Raw genomic sequence first — 17,248 nt, 5'->3', positions numbered from 1 at the left:
TGTCTGAGAAAGAACCCTTCTTTAACATTGGATCACGGTTCATTCATTCATTCATTCATTCATATACAAAAGTACCAGTATGGTGGGCATGTACCAGTGAACTGTACTGTACCACATACCAGTACGGGGAGGTGGTTGCCATCTACATCTGCAGACCCCATTGCCACCTTCTCCTCTCTGCCTTGTGTCCTACAGGCTGACCCGTTAGGTTGGCTTTCAGTGGGATTTGGCTCATTGGAGCACTAGCAGGAGACTGGAGAGTGGTTGGCATATTTATTATCCTGGCTTTCTCTCCACGGGTTGCTGTGGGTTGGCTGTTCCAAAGGCAACACTTTTCTGGCACCTGGTATGCAGCTAATGACCTAGAAAATGCTTTCACTACTCCCCTTCTCTATCAGCAAAAAATAATTAAAAGTGGTGCGCCTTCCCGTGTCAGGGACAGCACTGTATCTTAACTGCCTTGCCTCAGGGCTAAATCAAATCCTGCTGTCGTAATATGATCTGGAGGGACTTGTTTGTCTTGCTATTCTGCAAAACATCACACTGGTCCATTACGTGTATGGCATTATGCTAACTGGATCCAGGGAGCAGGACGGGGCAAGCATCTTAGGCACACTGGTGAGACACGTGCATGCCAAGGAGTTGGGAGATAACCCCCCGGAAGTCCAGGGCTGCTATATCGATGGGGTTCATAGGGGTCCAGTGGTCTGGAGCATGCTGGGATACCTCCTCCTACAAGAGAGGCACAGTTCTTGCACCTTACCCTAAATGCTACACAGGAAATACAACACTTCATGGGTTTCTTTGGATTTTAGAGGCAACACAAACCATAGTTTGATATGTTGCTCTGACCTAATTATTGGGTAGCTTACAAGGCTCCGTTTTTTTTTGTTTTGTTTTGTTTTGTTTTGTTTTGAAGATTCCATTTATTTTTGAGAGTGAGAGAGAACATGACAGGGGGCGGAGAGGGAGAAGCAGACTTCCTGCTGAGCGGGGAGCCCAATGTGTGACTCGATCCCCGGACCCTGAGATCATGACCTGAGCTGAAGGCAGATGCTTAACTGACCGAGCCACCCAGGAGCCCAAGGCTCCCAGTTTTGAGAGGGCATAGGTCCTGTGCCCTGTAAGGAGATTTTGAAACAGGTCCAGGCTGCATTACAAACAGTCTGAGCAGTTGAGCCAATAGAGAAGGAGAATCTGTGGCCAACAGAGATGCCGTGAGCAGCCCTTGTTCACACCCACAAAGAAACAGATAAAGTCAACTGCTGACAACTATTTTCACTTGAAAAGCAGCTCCTGGACTGCCTGAAAGTCCCAACAGAGCCTGAACATCTAACCCTGGGTCACAAATGACTATGTGAGCTGAACTCTCATGACCTGGGTGTACTCAGTGGGATTCACTGTAAAATGTAAATGATATATGCGAGGCCAATCTCTAGCAGATCTGGAAACCACAGACTTCAGGATCGGGTGGTTTAGGCTGCCATGGTGCCTCTTCCCACGGCCTCAGTGCCCCTCTCTCAACTCACACTGATGGCTTTAAAGGGGAGTTCCCTGGAGCCACTTATGGAGGAAAAAGTGGAGGCCAAATTTATTAATGGATGTACGTGGTATGATGGACCCAGACAGAAGTGATAAGCCACCCAACTATAGCCCCACTCAGGGATGGCGTCTAGAGAAGAGTGAAGGCAATCCTCCCCAGTGGGCAAAGCCTCAGCTATTACATCTGGTTAACTTTGTATGGAAGGGAAAGTGGTCTAAAGACTAACCATCTTATTCCTGGGCGGTGGCTAACAGGTGCACCAGGTTGTTAGGGACTTGGAGAAAACTGCATGTTCGGCGATATGGCTGGGGCACCGGTATGTGGATGGGCTTCTGGAATGTGCATGGAGCGTAAAGATATATATCTCCCACGTAAATACCCCCCAGAGCATCTACTGGGAAGGAGGTGCTCAGTAATTGTATTAGTCATCTCAGGCCACCATAATAAAATTCCACAGACTGGGTGGCTTAAACAACAGACATTTCCTTTTTCACAGTTGTGAAAGTTGTAAGCCCAAGATCAAGTTGCTGTCAGGGTCGGCTGCTGGTGAGACTTCTCTTCCTGTAGAAGGCTGCCTTCTTTCTGTGTCCTCACATGTGAGTAGAAAGAGCTCTCTGATGTCTCTTGGTTTTTGGGTGTTTGTTTCTTCATTTATTTCCATATTTCTTTATAACTTTCCCCCCTGCTTTATTAAGACATAATTGACATAGAATCTTCCTCTTCTTAAAAGGACAACAGTCCTACTCATCCAGGGCCCCACTCTTATGGCTTCATTTAACCTTATTTCCTCCTTACGACTGTATCTCCAAATGCAGAAACACTGAGGGTTAGGGTTTCAACACATGAAAAAAATTGTAAGACATTTGGGGAAATGTGACCAGTAACTGGATACTGATGGTATTAAGGGGCTGTTGTTCATTTTTTAAAGTGTCATAATGGTATTTAGGTTATGTCCTTTAGAGATGCACACTGAAGTATTTATAGATGAATGAGCTAATGATTGGATTTGCTTCAGAACAATTTAGAAGAGGAGGAAGTGGGTGCTGGCATGGATGAAACAAGATTAGCCATGAGTTGGTAATTATTGACAGTGGATCATTAGTACATGAAGGTTCATTATACTAGACAATTTTATATATGTTTGAAGTTTTCTGTAATAAAAATTTTTTCTTGGGCACCTGGGTGGCTCAGTGGGTTAAAGCCTCTGCCTTCGGCTCGGGTCATGATCCCAGGGTCCTGGGATCAAGCCCCACATTGGGCTCTCTGCTCAGCGGGGAGCCTGCTTCTCCCTCTCTCTCTGCCTCCTTGTGATCTCTCTCTGTCAAATAAATAAACAAAATCTTAAAAAAGAATTTTTTTTCTTAATCTTTAGCAATCAGTATAAAAATATAAAGCATTGAGCCTTAAAGTGGAGTTCAAAGGGAAGTCATCCTGGGATGGGGGTGAGAATGTTGGAGCAGCTGGACAAGAGGATGCTACTTGGCACTTTCTCTCAAAGTTAGTTTGTAGATACTGACTTTTCCCATGGGGAGGTGGAATGCAGATTATTTCTTTATTTTTTAAAGTGAGACATAGGGGTGCCTTGGTGGCGCAGTCAGTTAAGCGCCCAACTCTTGATTTCGGCTCAGTTCATGATCTCAAGACAGTGAGACTGAGCCCTATATTGGGCTCTGCACTCACCATGGAGTGCAGAGAATTCTGCAGAATCTCAGCAATTGAGATTCTCTCCCTCAGCCCTCCCCCACCCCGCAAATACATAAATAAAATCTTTTTTAAAAAGATAAATTGTGATATAATGGACATGTAACATTATATTAGTCTTGGGTTTACAATATAAGGATTTGATATAGGTATATATTGCAAAAGGATTGCCACAAGAATTCTAGCTAATGCTATCACGACATGTAGTTATAATTTTTTTTTCTTGTGATAAAAACTTTTAAGATTGCCTCTTTAGGAACTTTTAAATACACAATACAGTACTATTAACTATAGTCATCATGCTATACATTACATCCCAGGACTTATTTACTTTATAACTGGAAGATTGTACCTTTTGGCCCCCTACACCCATTTCCCCCACCCCTGAACTGCTTCCTCTGGCAACCACCACTCTCTTCTCGGTGAGTTTTGTTTTGCTTTTATTTCTTTAGATTCTAGGTATACATGAGGCCATACACTATTTATCGTTCTACCTTTGGCGTATTTCATTTAGCATAATGCCCTCAAGATCCATCCATGTTGTCACAAATGGCAGGATTTTCTTGTGTTTTGACTGAATTTTATACATTTTTTCTCTTTATCCATTCAGCCATAAATGGACACAGGTTGTTTCCATATCTTGACTATTGTAAATAATGTTACAATGATCATAGGGGTGCACATATATTTCAAGTTAGTGTTTCATTTCCTTCAAATAAATACCCAAAAGTGAAATTGCTGTATCATATGATAGTTCTATGTATTTTATTTTTTTTGAGGAACCTCCATACTATTTTCCACAGTGGCTGCTGATGGTTCTCCTTTCTCCACATCCTTGTCAATACTTACTATTTCTTGTCTTTTTGATACTAGTCATTCTAAGTTGTGTAAGGTGATATTTCATTGCAGTTTTGATTGCATTTCTCTGATGAATGATGTTGAGCTCTTTCATGTACCTTTTTATTCAATTCTTTCTTTATGATCAGATTTACCAAGTCTAGTATTTGGTACTAAATACCAAAATGGTAATTTGAGCTGCTTCTGGATTAAAGTGGAAATAAGAATCTTAAAAAGAAAGACCTTTCTCCCAATCTTCCTGATCGAAGATATGGAAAAATGGCATGCAGGAAGGAAAGCAATTCTGACTACCCAGAGCTGCTCAAGCTATGTTACGCATCACCTGGGGACTTGGTCAAACGCTGATCCAATAGGTCTGGGTCAAGGCCAAGATTCTAAATTCTAACCACATTCCAGGTGATGTTGTCTTTGGACCCCACTTGGAGCACAGGCCATGGCTCTGTGGTGCACAGAGCTGTTACAGTTTAGAATTACCTGGGGGCTTTTAAGAAGTGCTAATGGCTAAGTTCTTCTAGAGATTCTGATTCAATTTAACTAGAGCTTGGGTATTATTTTTTAAAAGTCTCCCATATATCCTTAACAATTCCTTAGAGGAATATTTTTAGGACCAAGTGACATAGTCTATTATTTCCAATGCACTGATGATGCATTCTGAATGAACCATTCATTCAATCATCCATTCATTTATTCAATTTCCAACTCTAATGATTGAATGTTCTATTTTAGAGAAATTATATCTATGAATTCTTCACATTTCTAGCATCTTCTAGAAATATCTACATTCTTTCTACTGGATTTTCACTGGGTTACCTACTACATAATGAAGTTAAACTCTGAATAGCATCCTTCCCACAAATTTCACACTAAGCTGCTGCTTTTGGAACTAGACAATAGCACAGGAGAACAAAATTAAATAGTCTAGACAAGGAAGAAGAAACATCTATTTTCAGTTTATATTTTATTGGAGGTGACTTGCCAGTTGGATGATATTTAAAATTATCCAGAATAAAAAAAGAATGGGTAGTTGTATGAACATCTTCTTTGTTCATTCTCAAGCACTTCCCTGAGTTATTATGCAGAAGGAACCTTCTAGGTGACTTCAGCAGTCTGCATCTATCCAATGTTTTCAGAAAGGAAGGTAGAAATATGATATTTTACTCTTGCCATGTGTGTCCTTATGGAGTCTCCCTATGCACACATGCAAAAGTCATGTGTACTGGTGGAGTTGTGGATTATAGGGTATGTGAGTATTCAACTACCAATATATTACCAAATTGTGTCCGAAGTGGGTGGGTATATTTATCGTCCCATCAGCAGTGTATAAGAGTTTCTATTAATCTTTGAGACTTGTGATTATATGACTTCTTAACTTTAGCTCCTTTAGTGGGTTTTATGTGCTATATCATTACAGCATGGATTTGTATTTCCTTCATTACTAAAGAAGTTGAGTAATTTTTCGTGTTTATTCATGTTTTGTATTTCTTCTCCCTGTGAAATCTCTGTTTGGACAGTTCCTGCATTGGTTGTCTTTTTCTGTTTGTTTTATAGGATTAATCTGAATACTACCATCTTCCTCAGCTACCGGCGTTGCAAATATCTTCTCCCAGTTCGTAATTTGTTTTTGCCCTTCCTTTTTGGTGTCTCTTGATGAACAAAAGTTCTCAATTTTAATAAGGTCGGAGATGTCTATCTTTCTGATTAGAACTTCTTATGTCTTTACTATTTTTCCCTACACAAAGATAAAAAAGATAGTCTTCTATTTCTAGAAGACTTCATACATTTCAATGTTTAATCCTTCTGGAATTCAGTGTCAAATGCCCACTCTGAAGGACTATTCACATGTGGCAAAGATAGCCACAAATGTCTCCCAGGAAAACTTGCCTAGTGTCTGCTCTGTGGCTTATGAAATCCTCCTCTTACACATATTTTGAGTCTCACTTCCTTGCAAGCCAAGAGCAGTAACCAACATGGGGACCCTTACTATCATAGTTACTTCAGCTTGACCTGGTAGAGTGAAGTAGTTTCCCAGTTCTCAATCCCAACAGATCTGATGAGGGCAATAAAATACCTCTGAACATAAACCCTAAGCACTGAACAAAATGCCCTCAAAAGGTGTACTTTTAGGCCTCCATGTTATATGACTGCAGTTTTGATAACCATTAAAAGGACTTTCTATGAAAACAACAACTCTAGTAACTCCTACGTAATTGTACCAAATAACACAAAACAACCAACTAATGATACTGAATTTAAAAACAACAACTACAAGCCAACTCTTCTATCAAGTCTACATCTTAATGGCAGGAACTTGACCAAAGGAGGGATGCAGGAAGCCAACACTGACACATTATGCTATTTCCAACATAACTGAGCATTTCATAGACAGCAGTTGGGAAAAAAAGTAAAGTACTTTGCCTTCTGAAATGAAAATAACAAGGCCACCCTCATTGGCTTGGACCACCAAGCAATTAAAATATTGAATATCCTGTAAACCTGGTTTCCAAACAAAAGCAATTCTACTTGTGATTTTGCTATGTTGATATCTGAGAATATGCCTTGGTCTTTATGACTATAGTCATGTAAGGAAGTTGTCTATGGCCAGCATTAACACACTAGTATAAACTTGCAAACCTTAATAACTCTGTGGTTTATGTGATCAAATGTTTACTGGGTCCTCTATTTGGAGAGCCAATCCTTCTGAGGTCTGATTTCTCTGTTTTCTTTACAAGTACTTTCCCTTTTAAAAATTGTGTCTCTGAGCCCTCCTTGGCATTGTTCAGTCGGATGCTTCATTTGCTTCTTGGTCATCTTTCTTGCTTGGTACTTCAAGCTTTCAGTGTGATGACGGTTTCTTTGTTCACAGCTCACCCACACACCTCATGTTTTGACTGGGAGTATTTTCATTGGCATTTTACACAGATTCATCCTGGATACTGTCCACAAATGAGCTCTTGGCTTCCTCCTAAAGCAGCAATCCATGGGTATGTTCTCTCAGAAACATGTAAGAGGAAACAAAACCACACTTGTAATGCTTTTTGTTCTGTCTGAACCTAAGCAAAACCTAGCAGTTAGAATTACGTCAGTCATTAAATTAATGACTTATTTTAGCAATTTTTTAAAAATCTGAAGGCTTCCTTATCAGTAGGGAAAAAAAACAACAGTATTTTCAACCTTATAAACACCTGTAATAATGAAAGATCTTGGGCCTATATGAGTCAGCAGTTTTCTCCCATTTGCTTTTTATTTTGGACAGAGTCTTCTTAGGATGGCTGTGGCCAAACTGCAATATTTGTGGCTCCCTTGGGACAGATCTTCACATTCTCACCCTTGCCTGGGGTCCTAGGACACAAGGTTGATGTAGAGGCCCTAAGGTAGACACATTTTTTAATGGAAACCGTCAGGGGCATCACAAAATGAGTTGGAAACCGTCAGGGGCATCACAAAATGAGTTGGCTTTTAGGTCAAACCTGGAGCATGTCCACCTTCTGCAAGTTTAGGTTCATGTGGAGAATGGTGCTGGGTTTAGATAACACAACTTCATATCTTCCCCTCAGGCTCACAACTCGGAATTCAAGCTCTGAAGACATAGGGAATGTTCCTTTACAATGGGCAGACTCCAAGCAAACACTTGTATCCCATTTCTATCCCACCCCAACATCTGACACCCCACATATCTCAGAGAATGTGAGACAACTGGTGGTTAGTGGATCCAAAATCATATCCCCATAAAATCTGAGCATATAGCATCAAGTGCTTACCACAGACATGAGCACCCTGGTCTCAGGCACCAGCCTCCCAAGGGCCATGTTGACCTGGATCTTCTGTATCTGAAAAATGTCAAGACACTGAGGACAAATGAATAGCCCATCCTGATTCTTTCTCACCAAATGCTATAGGCAGGTGAAGCATAAGTTGTTTCCAAGATATCAAGCAGAGGTCTTCAAAAATAGTTAAGTAAAAGGAAGAGAAAGATTCTTTCCTGAGTTTTCTGTTATGTTCACACAGATGTTTGCCATCGTAAGGCCCCTGTTCAGTGCTGTATTCTGGACTCCAACTCTCTGAAAAGGCTCACCAAGTGTCCCACTGCCAGGTTTTCCTGGATTTACTTATTCCAGGAGAACTGAAAGCACTTTGAGTATGAAAAGCCTTTTGTCAGTCTGTATCACCAAGGCATCAAGGCACCTTAGACAGAAGCTATAAGCATACATTATAGGATAGGGTTCTGAAAAGACTAAAAAGAGTTTTTAGTGTTGTTGTTGTTGTTATTTGGCTCCAGGCATTAAAAGAAATCTTTGTCTAACCACTAGCTCACTAGCAAGCTAATGGAATAGAAACGTAAGTGGCCACACAGAACAAAAAATATAGTTTAAAAATTAGTTCGGAAAAGTCATTTTAAAAAACAAGCAACAATAGTCACAACAAACAGTAACAGCTCAGTTATGTCTTAGTGTGTATCTCTTAGATTTTATATTACTTGGGAGTTCATTGAGCTTCTTGGGTGAGAGCTTCATGTCTCTCATCAAATTTGGGAGTCTTGGCTCTAATTTCTTCAAATGTTCTTTCTGATCCTTTCTCTTTCTTCTTACCTTCTGGGGATTCTGGGGATTCTGTGTATATTGGTATGTTTGATGGCATTCATATCATGGAGGGGGGAGTGATTTCTAAAGTTGCCACATTATACAGTTCCAAATATTAAGTTTTCAATGAAAGATTATAAAATTACATGCAAAAGAAAGAAAGAACCATTCATAGGAAGAAAGAAATTAATAGTTCTTGAGGAAGCCCAGACATTGGATTTAACATACAGAATTTAAGTGAACTGTCTTAAATATACTCAAATGGCTAAAGAAACCATTGGGGGGGGGGAACTAGGAGGATGATGTCTCACCAAATGGAAAATATTAATAAAGACACAGAAATTACAAAACAAACAAACAAACAAAAAGTCTGCAGTTGAAGAGTGCAATCACTGAAACGAAAAACTGACTAGAGAGTTTCAAAAGCAGATCTGAGTAGGCAGAAGAAAGAACCAGTAAATATGAGATTATCCAGCCTGAGGAGTATAAGGAAAAAAGAATGAAAAAAAAGGACAGAGTCCATGAGACCCGTGGAATACCATCAAACATACCAATATACACAGAATAGGTATCCCCAGAAGCTAAGAAGAAAGAGAAAGGATCAGAAAGAAAATCGGAAGAAATAATGGCCAAGACTCCCAAATTTGATGAGACATGAAGCTCTCACCCAAGAAGCTCAATGAACTCCAAGAAACATAAAATCCAAGAGATACATACTAAGACATATCATAACCAAGTTATCAAAAGCCCAGGACTAAGAAAGAATCTTGAAAGCAGCAAGAGAGAGACAACTCCTCAGGTACAAGGGATTATCAATAAAATTAATAGTTGATTTCTCATGAGAAAGTATGGAGGCCAGAGGCAATGGATGACAAACTTAAAGTACTGAAAGAAAAAAACTGTCAACCAAGAGTTCTATATTTGACAAAAACATTCTTCAAAAATTAAATAGAAATTAAGACATTCCCAGATCAACAAAAACTGAGGAGATTTGTCAGTAGTAGACCAGCTCTACAAGAAATGCTAATGTGGGTCTTTTAGGCTAAAATAAAATGACAATACACAGTAACCTGCAGCCTTCTAAAGATGTAAAGAACACCAGTAAAGGTAACTATATACATATATACAAAAGCCAGCATTATTATATTTTTGGTTTGTAACTTCTTGTTTTTCTTTTTCATATATGATAAAAGACACATGCATAAAAATAGTTGTTTATCTATTTTAATCCACACATTATATAGAAAGATATCATTTGTGACAACAGCAACATAAAAGGGGGACATAACATATATGGAGTTACATAGGAGCAAAGTTGTGGTTTTTTTAAGATTTATTTACTTATTTTAGATAGAGAGAGAGCATGAGTGGGAGCAACAGAGAGTAAAGGAGAATCTCAAGCAGTCTCCATATGCCGATGACATGGGGTCCGATCTCATGACTCTGAGAGCACAACCTGAGCCAAAACCAAGAGTCTCAACCAACTACATCACCCAAGCACCCCAGGAGTGAAGTCATTGAAACTAACTTAGCATATATTCAAACCAGATTCTTACAAATAACAGTAATTGTTAACAATTAACAGCCAGGGTAGTCACTAGGAAAATAACTAAAATGTATATAAGGGAAGAAATGAGAAGAGAAACAAAACAGTACAATCTGAAAAAGTTAAACACAAAAGAAAGCATGAATGAGGCACTGAGGAGCAAAAATGGTATTAGACATATAGAAAGGAAATAGCAAAATGGCCAGAGTCAGTACTTTCTTATCAATAATCACATTAAATGAAATGTATTAAACTCTCTAATAAGAAGATAGACATTGACAGAATTAAATTAATTACATTTTAAAATGATTCAGCCATATAGTCTCTACAAGAGACTCATTTTGGATCGAAAGACTCAAATAGGTTGAAAATGAAAAGATGGAAAAAGATGCCATGTAAATCATAATCAAAAGAAGGTTGGGTAGCTATACTAATATCAAATAAAGTAGAATTTAAGAAAAAGATTATTACAAAAGAAAAACAGACATTATATATTTATAAAAGCATCAAGCCATCAAGAAGATATAACAATTATATCTAATAAAAGATTCCCAATAAAAAAGCTCCAAAATGTACAAGGACCTCCAGATATAAATCCTAATAAAATATCTCCAAAGCATATGAAGCACCTAGGAAAAATGCCTAATAAGAGAGCCACAAGACATATGAAGCAAAAAACAGACAAAATTAAATGGAGAAATAGACAGTGCTATTATAATAGTTGGAGATTTCAATATTCCATTTTCAATAATGGATAGAACAACTAGACAAAAGATCATCAATGAAATAGAAGACTTGAACAATGCTATAAGCCAGCCGGAACAACCGAAATACATAGAACACTCCATTCAAAAACAGTAGAATACACATTCTTCTCAAGTGTACATAAAAAATTCTCCAGAGTAGTTTATATGTTAAGCCACAAAAGAAGTCTTAATAAATTTTAAAACATATTTTATTTATTTATTTGACAGAGAGAGAACACAAGTAGGCAGAGAGGCAGGCAGAGAGAAAGAGAGGAGGAAGCAGGCTCCCTGCCTAGCAGAGAGTCTGATGCGGGACTCGATACCAGGACCCTGAGATCATGACCTGAGCTGAAGGCAGAGGCTTAACCCACTGAGGCGCCCAGAAGTCTTAATAAATTTTAAAAGATTAAAATCAAAGTATCTTATCTGATCATAATGGAATAAAACTTAAAATCAGTAACAGAAGAAAATCTGGAAATTTTAAAATTACATGAAACAACAATTGGGTCAAAGAACAAACCACAAGACAAATTAGAAATTACTTTGAGACAAATGAAAATGACAACACAATATACCCCAAATTTATGGAATGAATTAATCAGCACCCAGAGGGGAATGTACAGCTGTGAATGCCTATGTTAAAAAAGAAAAAAGTTCTCAAATCAATAACCTAATTGCACACCTTAAGAAACTAGATAAATAAAAGCAAAATAAATCTAAAGCTGGAAGGAGAGGGGTGCCTGGGTGGCTCAGTGGGTTAAAGCCTCTGCCTTTGGCTCAGGTCATGATCCCAGGGTCCTGGGATCGAGCCCCGCATTGGGCTCCCTGCTGAGCAGGGAGCCTCTCTCTCTCTGCCTGCTTGTGACATATGTCTGTCCAAAAAAAAAAAAAAAAAAGCTGGAAGGAGAAAGGAAATAATAATGATTAGAGTGGAGATAAACCAAACAGAAAATAGAACAGGAAGAATCAAGGAAACCAGAGCCTAGTTCTTTGAAAACAGTTCAACAAAACTGACAAATTTTTAAGCCAGAAGACAAAGAGAAAAAGAGAGCAGACTCAGATGACTAAAATCAGAAATGAAAGTGGGGAACCTAACTGCTGACACTGCAGGAATAAAAAGGATTAGAAAATACTATGAACAGCCACTCTGGGAAACAGTATGGAGGTTCCTCAAAAAGTTAAAAATAGAGCTACCCTAGGACTGAGCAATTGTGCTACTGGGTATTAATCCAAAGGATACCAACATAGTGATTCAAAGGGGCACCTGCACCCCAATGTTTATAGCAGCAATGCCCACAACAGTCAAACTATGGAAAGAGCCCAGATGTCCATCAACAGAAAAATGGATAAAAAACATGTGAGATATATATATATATAGATATATATGATGGAATATTACTCAGCCATCAAAAAGAATGAAACCTTACCATTTGCAAAAACCTGGATAGAACTAGAGGGTTTATGCTAAGTGAAATAAATCAGTCAGAGAAAGACAAATACCATTATGATTTCACTCATATATGGAATTTAAGAAACAAAACAAATGAGCATAGGGGAAGGGAAGGAAAAATAAAATAAGATGAAAATTGAGAGAGAGGCAAACCATAAGGGACTCTGAACTCTAGGAAGCAAATGAGGGTTGCTGGAGGGGAGGTGGGTGGGGTATGGGGTAACTGAGTGATGGGCATTAAGGAGAGCACTCGATGTAATGAGCACTGGGTATTATATGCAACTGATGAATCATTAAATTCTGCCTCTGAAACTACTAAAAAAATATTATGAACAATCAGACTCTAGCAAAGTAGAAACTACCAGAAGTAGAAACAGTTTTGGTAGAAACTACCAAAACTGACTCAAGAAGAAATAGAAAATCTTAACAAATCTATAACAAATGAAGAGATTTGATCGGTATTTAAGAGGTTTCCCAAAAAGAAAAGGCCAGGAACAGATGGCTTGTTTCACTGGTGAATTCTACCAAATATTTAAAAAAGAATTAACACAAATCCTTCCCAAAGTATTCCAAAAAATATACAGAACAGAACACTTGCTTATCCATTTTATCAGGTAGCATTACCCTAATACCAAAGCCACGCAGGGATATCACAAGGAAAGGAAACTACAGACCAGCACCCTTTATGAATATAGATTCAAAAACTCAACAAACTACTAGAAAACAGAACCCAAACAGAGTCCTGGATTTCATTCACCCCAGGATTGTAAGAGTGGTTCAACATTTGAAAATGAATCAATAAAATACAGCACATAAATAGAATAAAGGGGGAAAAAAAACTTCATGATTATCTCAATTGACAAACAAAAAGTATTCAACACTATTCAGCATACTTTCATGATAAAAGCACTCATGAAAGTAGAAATAGAAGACAACTTCCTCAACACAGTAAAGGACATTTTAGAAAACCCTCAGCTAACATTATACACAGTGGTGAAAGTCTGAAAAGATTCCCTCTGTGATCAGGAGCAAGACAAAATTGCCCACTTTCCCCTTCTACTCAACATTTGCACTAAAAGTCTTAGCCAAAGGAATGCGACAAGGAAAAGAAACAAAGGCATCCAAATAGGAAAGGAGCAAGTAAAACTACTCATAGATGACATCATCTTTTATATAGTATCTCATAAAGAATCCACACAAAAACGTTTCAAGCTAATGAATGATTTCAGCAAAGTTATAGGATTCCATACCAACATACAAGTTAGATGTATTTCTATGTGCCAGGAATGAACAATCCTAAAAGACAAAGTAAGGAAACAATTTCATTTATAAAACCATCAAAAAGAATAAAATATTTAGAAATAAATTTAATTATGGAGGTTCAAGATTTGCATGCCACAACACTACAAAACATTCTTGAAAGAAATAAAAGCAGACCTAAATAAATGGAAAGCCATCTTGTGTTCATGGATTGGAAGATTTGTCATTGTTAATATGGCAAAAATTCTCAAAGGGATCTACAAATGCGCTATGATCCTTATCAAAATTCCAACTGCCTTTTTCTCCAGAAACTGACAAGTTGATCCTAAAATCCTTAGGAAATTTCAAGGGACTCTACATAGCCAAAATAATCATTAAAAGTAAGGTCAAAGTTGAAAGACTCAGATTTTTCTGCTTCAAAACATAATGCAAAGCCACGGTGATCAAAACTATGTGGTATGGTGTAAGGATAAACATATGCATCAATGGAATAGAACTGAGCATCCAAAAATAAGCCCAAACATCTCTGTCAACTGACTTTTTACATGAATGCCAAGATCATATAGTTGGGAAAAAATCTCTCTTCAACAAATAGTGCTTGAACAATTAGATAGCTATATGTAAAAAAATGAAATTGGACTCTTACCTTACATATACCATATGCAAAATTATCACAAAATGTATTGAAATCCTCAGTGTAAGAGCTAAAACTATACAAGTATTAGAAAACATAAAGGCAAATCTTTGTGACCTTGGATTTGGCAATGGTTTCTTAGATACAAAACAAAAAGCACAAGCAACAAAAGAAAAAAAATAGATAAATTGGACCACATCAAAATTAAACTTTTCTGCATCTAAAAATACTATTAAGAAAGTGAAAAGACAGGTGGTGCTTGGTGACACTGACCAGGCCCGCACTGTCACCTCCCACGAGGCACTGGCAGGTCGGGTGGAGTAGGCGGCCATGGGGAGCCTTGTGCGGCCTGCATAGACCGGTGGGAAGTTATTTTAGCTTATATGAAAGAGATGTTTCCTCATCTCTAAGATTTACCAGAAATCTTGATTTGAAGACAATAAATGGATTTTACACCAAACCACAGGAAAGACCAAAAGCTCCACCCTATACTTAAAGCTGCAGAGTGCCATTACACAAACCTACAAGTTGGGAGAGGAAGATCCTGATATCGCCAGGTCGCTTCAAAAAGGAAGATGAGATCCCAGTGGCTATCTCGTTCAAGACGGTTGATGCTGCCAAGAACAAGATCTGGAGGAAGATCAGCTATGTAATGATTGCCCTGTGGCAGGACGCATCTTGGTGGTTACTGAGGGCAAGAAGGCGGTCATCAAAGGAAACGAGTCTTTAACAAGACTGAACTTGGAGAAGAAAGCTTGCCTGAGAGAGGAAGCAGCCACAAAGGCCAAAACAGTAGCAGAGATATCCATGTTAGCTGGATTTTGAAAATGCAGGAATAACATTGGAGCAGTTAGCAGGATTAAAAAGAATAAGGAATGAGGATCCATTTCAGGAAATGAGGCCTTGCACACACTTATGATTTCCCCATTTCTGCTCTGGCAATACACATACCTTTCCTTAAAGGGAAAAAAAGAAAGAAAGTGAAAAGACAACCCATGGATGGAAAGGGAGAAAATATTTTCAAATCATATATATCCAAAGTATGTGAACACTTACCACCCAACAACGAAAAGACTAACAACCCAAATTAAAAAAACACAAAGGAGGGGTGGGGTGCCTGGGTGGCTCAGTGGGTTGAGGCCTCTGACTTTGGCTAGGGTCATGATCCCGGGGTCCTGGGATCGAGCCCCGCATCGGGCTCTCTGCTCAGCAGCGAGCCTGTTTCCCCCTCTCTCTCTGCCTGCCTCTCTGCCTACTTGTGATCTGTCTGTCAAAAAAATAAATTTAAAAAACAAAAACAAAAAAACCACAAAGGACTTGAATAGACATTTCTCCAACTAAGATATATATCCATGACCAATTAAGCCATGGGAAGATCTCCATAGCATCAGTCATTAGGGAAATGCAAACCAAAACCACAATGAGATACCATTTTATATCTTTAGCATGGATCTACCAAGAAAAAAATGGCAAATAATTGTTGGCCAGGATATAAAAATACATTGCTGGCGAGAGCATAAAATGACACAGCTGCTTTGGAAGACAGTTCGGTGGTTCCCCCAAAAATTAAGCAAAGAAGTAACAAAAACCCCAGCAATTCCACTCCTATGTGGAATTCCAAAAGAACTGAAAACAGGAACTTGAACAGATCCTCGTATGTCAATGTGAATTGCCGCAATATTTATGAGTCAAAAGGTGGGAGCAACCCCAATGTCCATGTGCTAATGAATGGATAAACAAAAATGGTATATCCATACAATGGGGTATTATTCAGCCATGAAAAGAACTGAAATTCTTACATAGGTGGCAGCATGCATAGACCTTGAAAACATCATGCTAAGTGAAATAAGCCGGATCACAAAAGGACAAATATTGTACGATCCTATTTGTACCAGGCACCAGGAATAGTCAAATTCACAGAGACAGAGAGCAGAATGGTGGCTGGCAGGGGGTGGGGGGAGGGAGGAAATGGGAAGTTTCAATGGGGACAGAGTTTCAGTTTTGCAGGATGACAACATGCTGGAGATGGATGGTGGTGATGCGCCCAACAATGTAAATGTACTTAATGGGACTGAACTGTGCTCCTACAAATGCTTAAAATGGTAAATTTCATGTTGTGTATTTTTCACCACCATAAAAAAATTATACCTTAGAATCTTCTTGAAAAATAGCTTCAAAAATATTTCAAGAATGACAATGCCAAGGACACCTGGGTGTCTCAGTCATTCAGCATTTGCCTTCGGCTCAGGTCGTGATCCCAGAGTCCCAGGCTCTGCACGGCAGGGAGCCTGCTTCCTCCTCTCTCTCTGCCTGCCTCTCTGCCTACTTGTGATCTCTGTCAAAAAAAAAAAAAAAAAAATCTTTAAATGTACAATTCAGCTGCATTTAGTGTATTTGGGGTGTTGTACGACCATCACCGCTATTTACTTCCAGAGCACCGCATCAACCCAAAAGGAGATCCTGTACTAGTTAAGTGGCCCCTGAAAATCCTTTTTATGCTTTCTGTCTCTGGATTTAGCTATTCTGGACATCTCATATGAATGGACTCGTACAATATAGGGCCTTTTGCATCTGTTTTCTTTCATTTAGCATAAAGTTTCTGAAGTTCATTCATGATGGAGCATGGATCAGTACTTCATTTCTTTTTCCTTTTTTCTTTTTATGCGTTAAGGAGGGTGTTTACCTTATTTACCTTATTGTCAGGCACATTATTTGATAATTTTTAAAATGGTTTCTATGGTCTATAATGGCTCCAACTACTGACTAATTTTTCCCTCACAAGCTCCTTACTTCTTTTTCAAGATCCACTTTGGAATCTGATTCTCTTTTCTTTTTTTTAATGAAAAATTTTCGAACATACAGAAGGACTAGAATAATGACCACCTATATGCATTGCCTCATTTTAATAGTAACATCTTGCCATTGTTTCACCT

General features: G+C 38.6%; 1 protein-coding gene across 1 annotated transcript in view; it reads left to right on the top strand.

Moving 5' to 3' along the window:
- Window positions 1-2,037: 2,037 nt before the first annotated feature.
- The window catches only part of RPL21 (ribosomal protein L21), a 33,559-nt gene continuing 18,348 nt past the window's right edge, over window positions 2,038-17,248 (top strand). The window contains exon 1 of the mRNA XM_080798646.1: window positions 2,038-2,139. The gene's annotated coding sequence lies outside the window, so the exon portion shown is untranslated. The remainder of the gene's footprint in view (window positions 2,140-17,248) is intronic.

The sequence above is a fragment of the Martes martes genome (genome assembly GCF_963455335.1).
Source record: "Martes martes genome assembly, chromosome: 3".
Lineage (NCBI taxonomy): Eukaryota > Metazoa > Chordata > Mammalia > Carnivora > Mustelidae > Martes > Martes martes.
The sequence above is the reverse complement of the archived record's forward strand: the minus strand, read 5'-3'. Positions and strand labels throughout refer to the sequence as shown.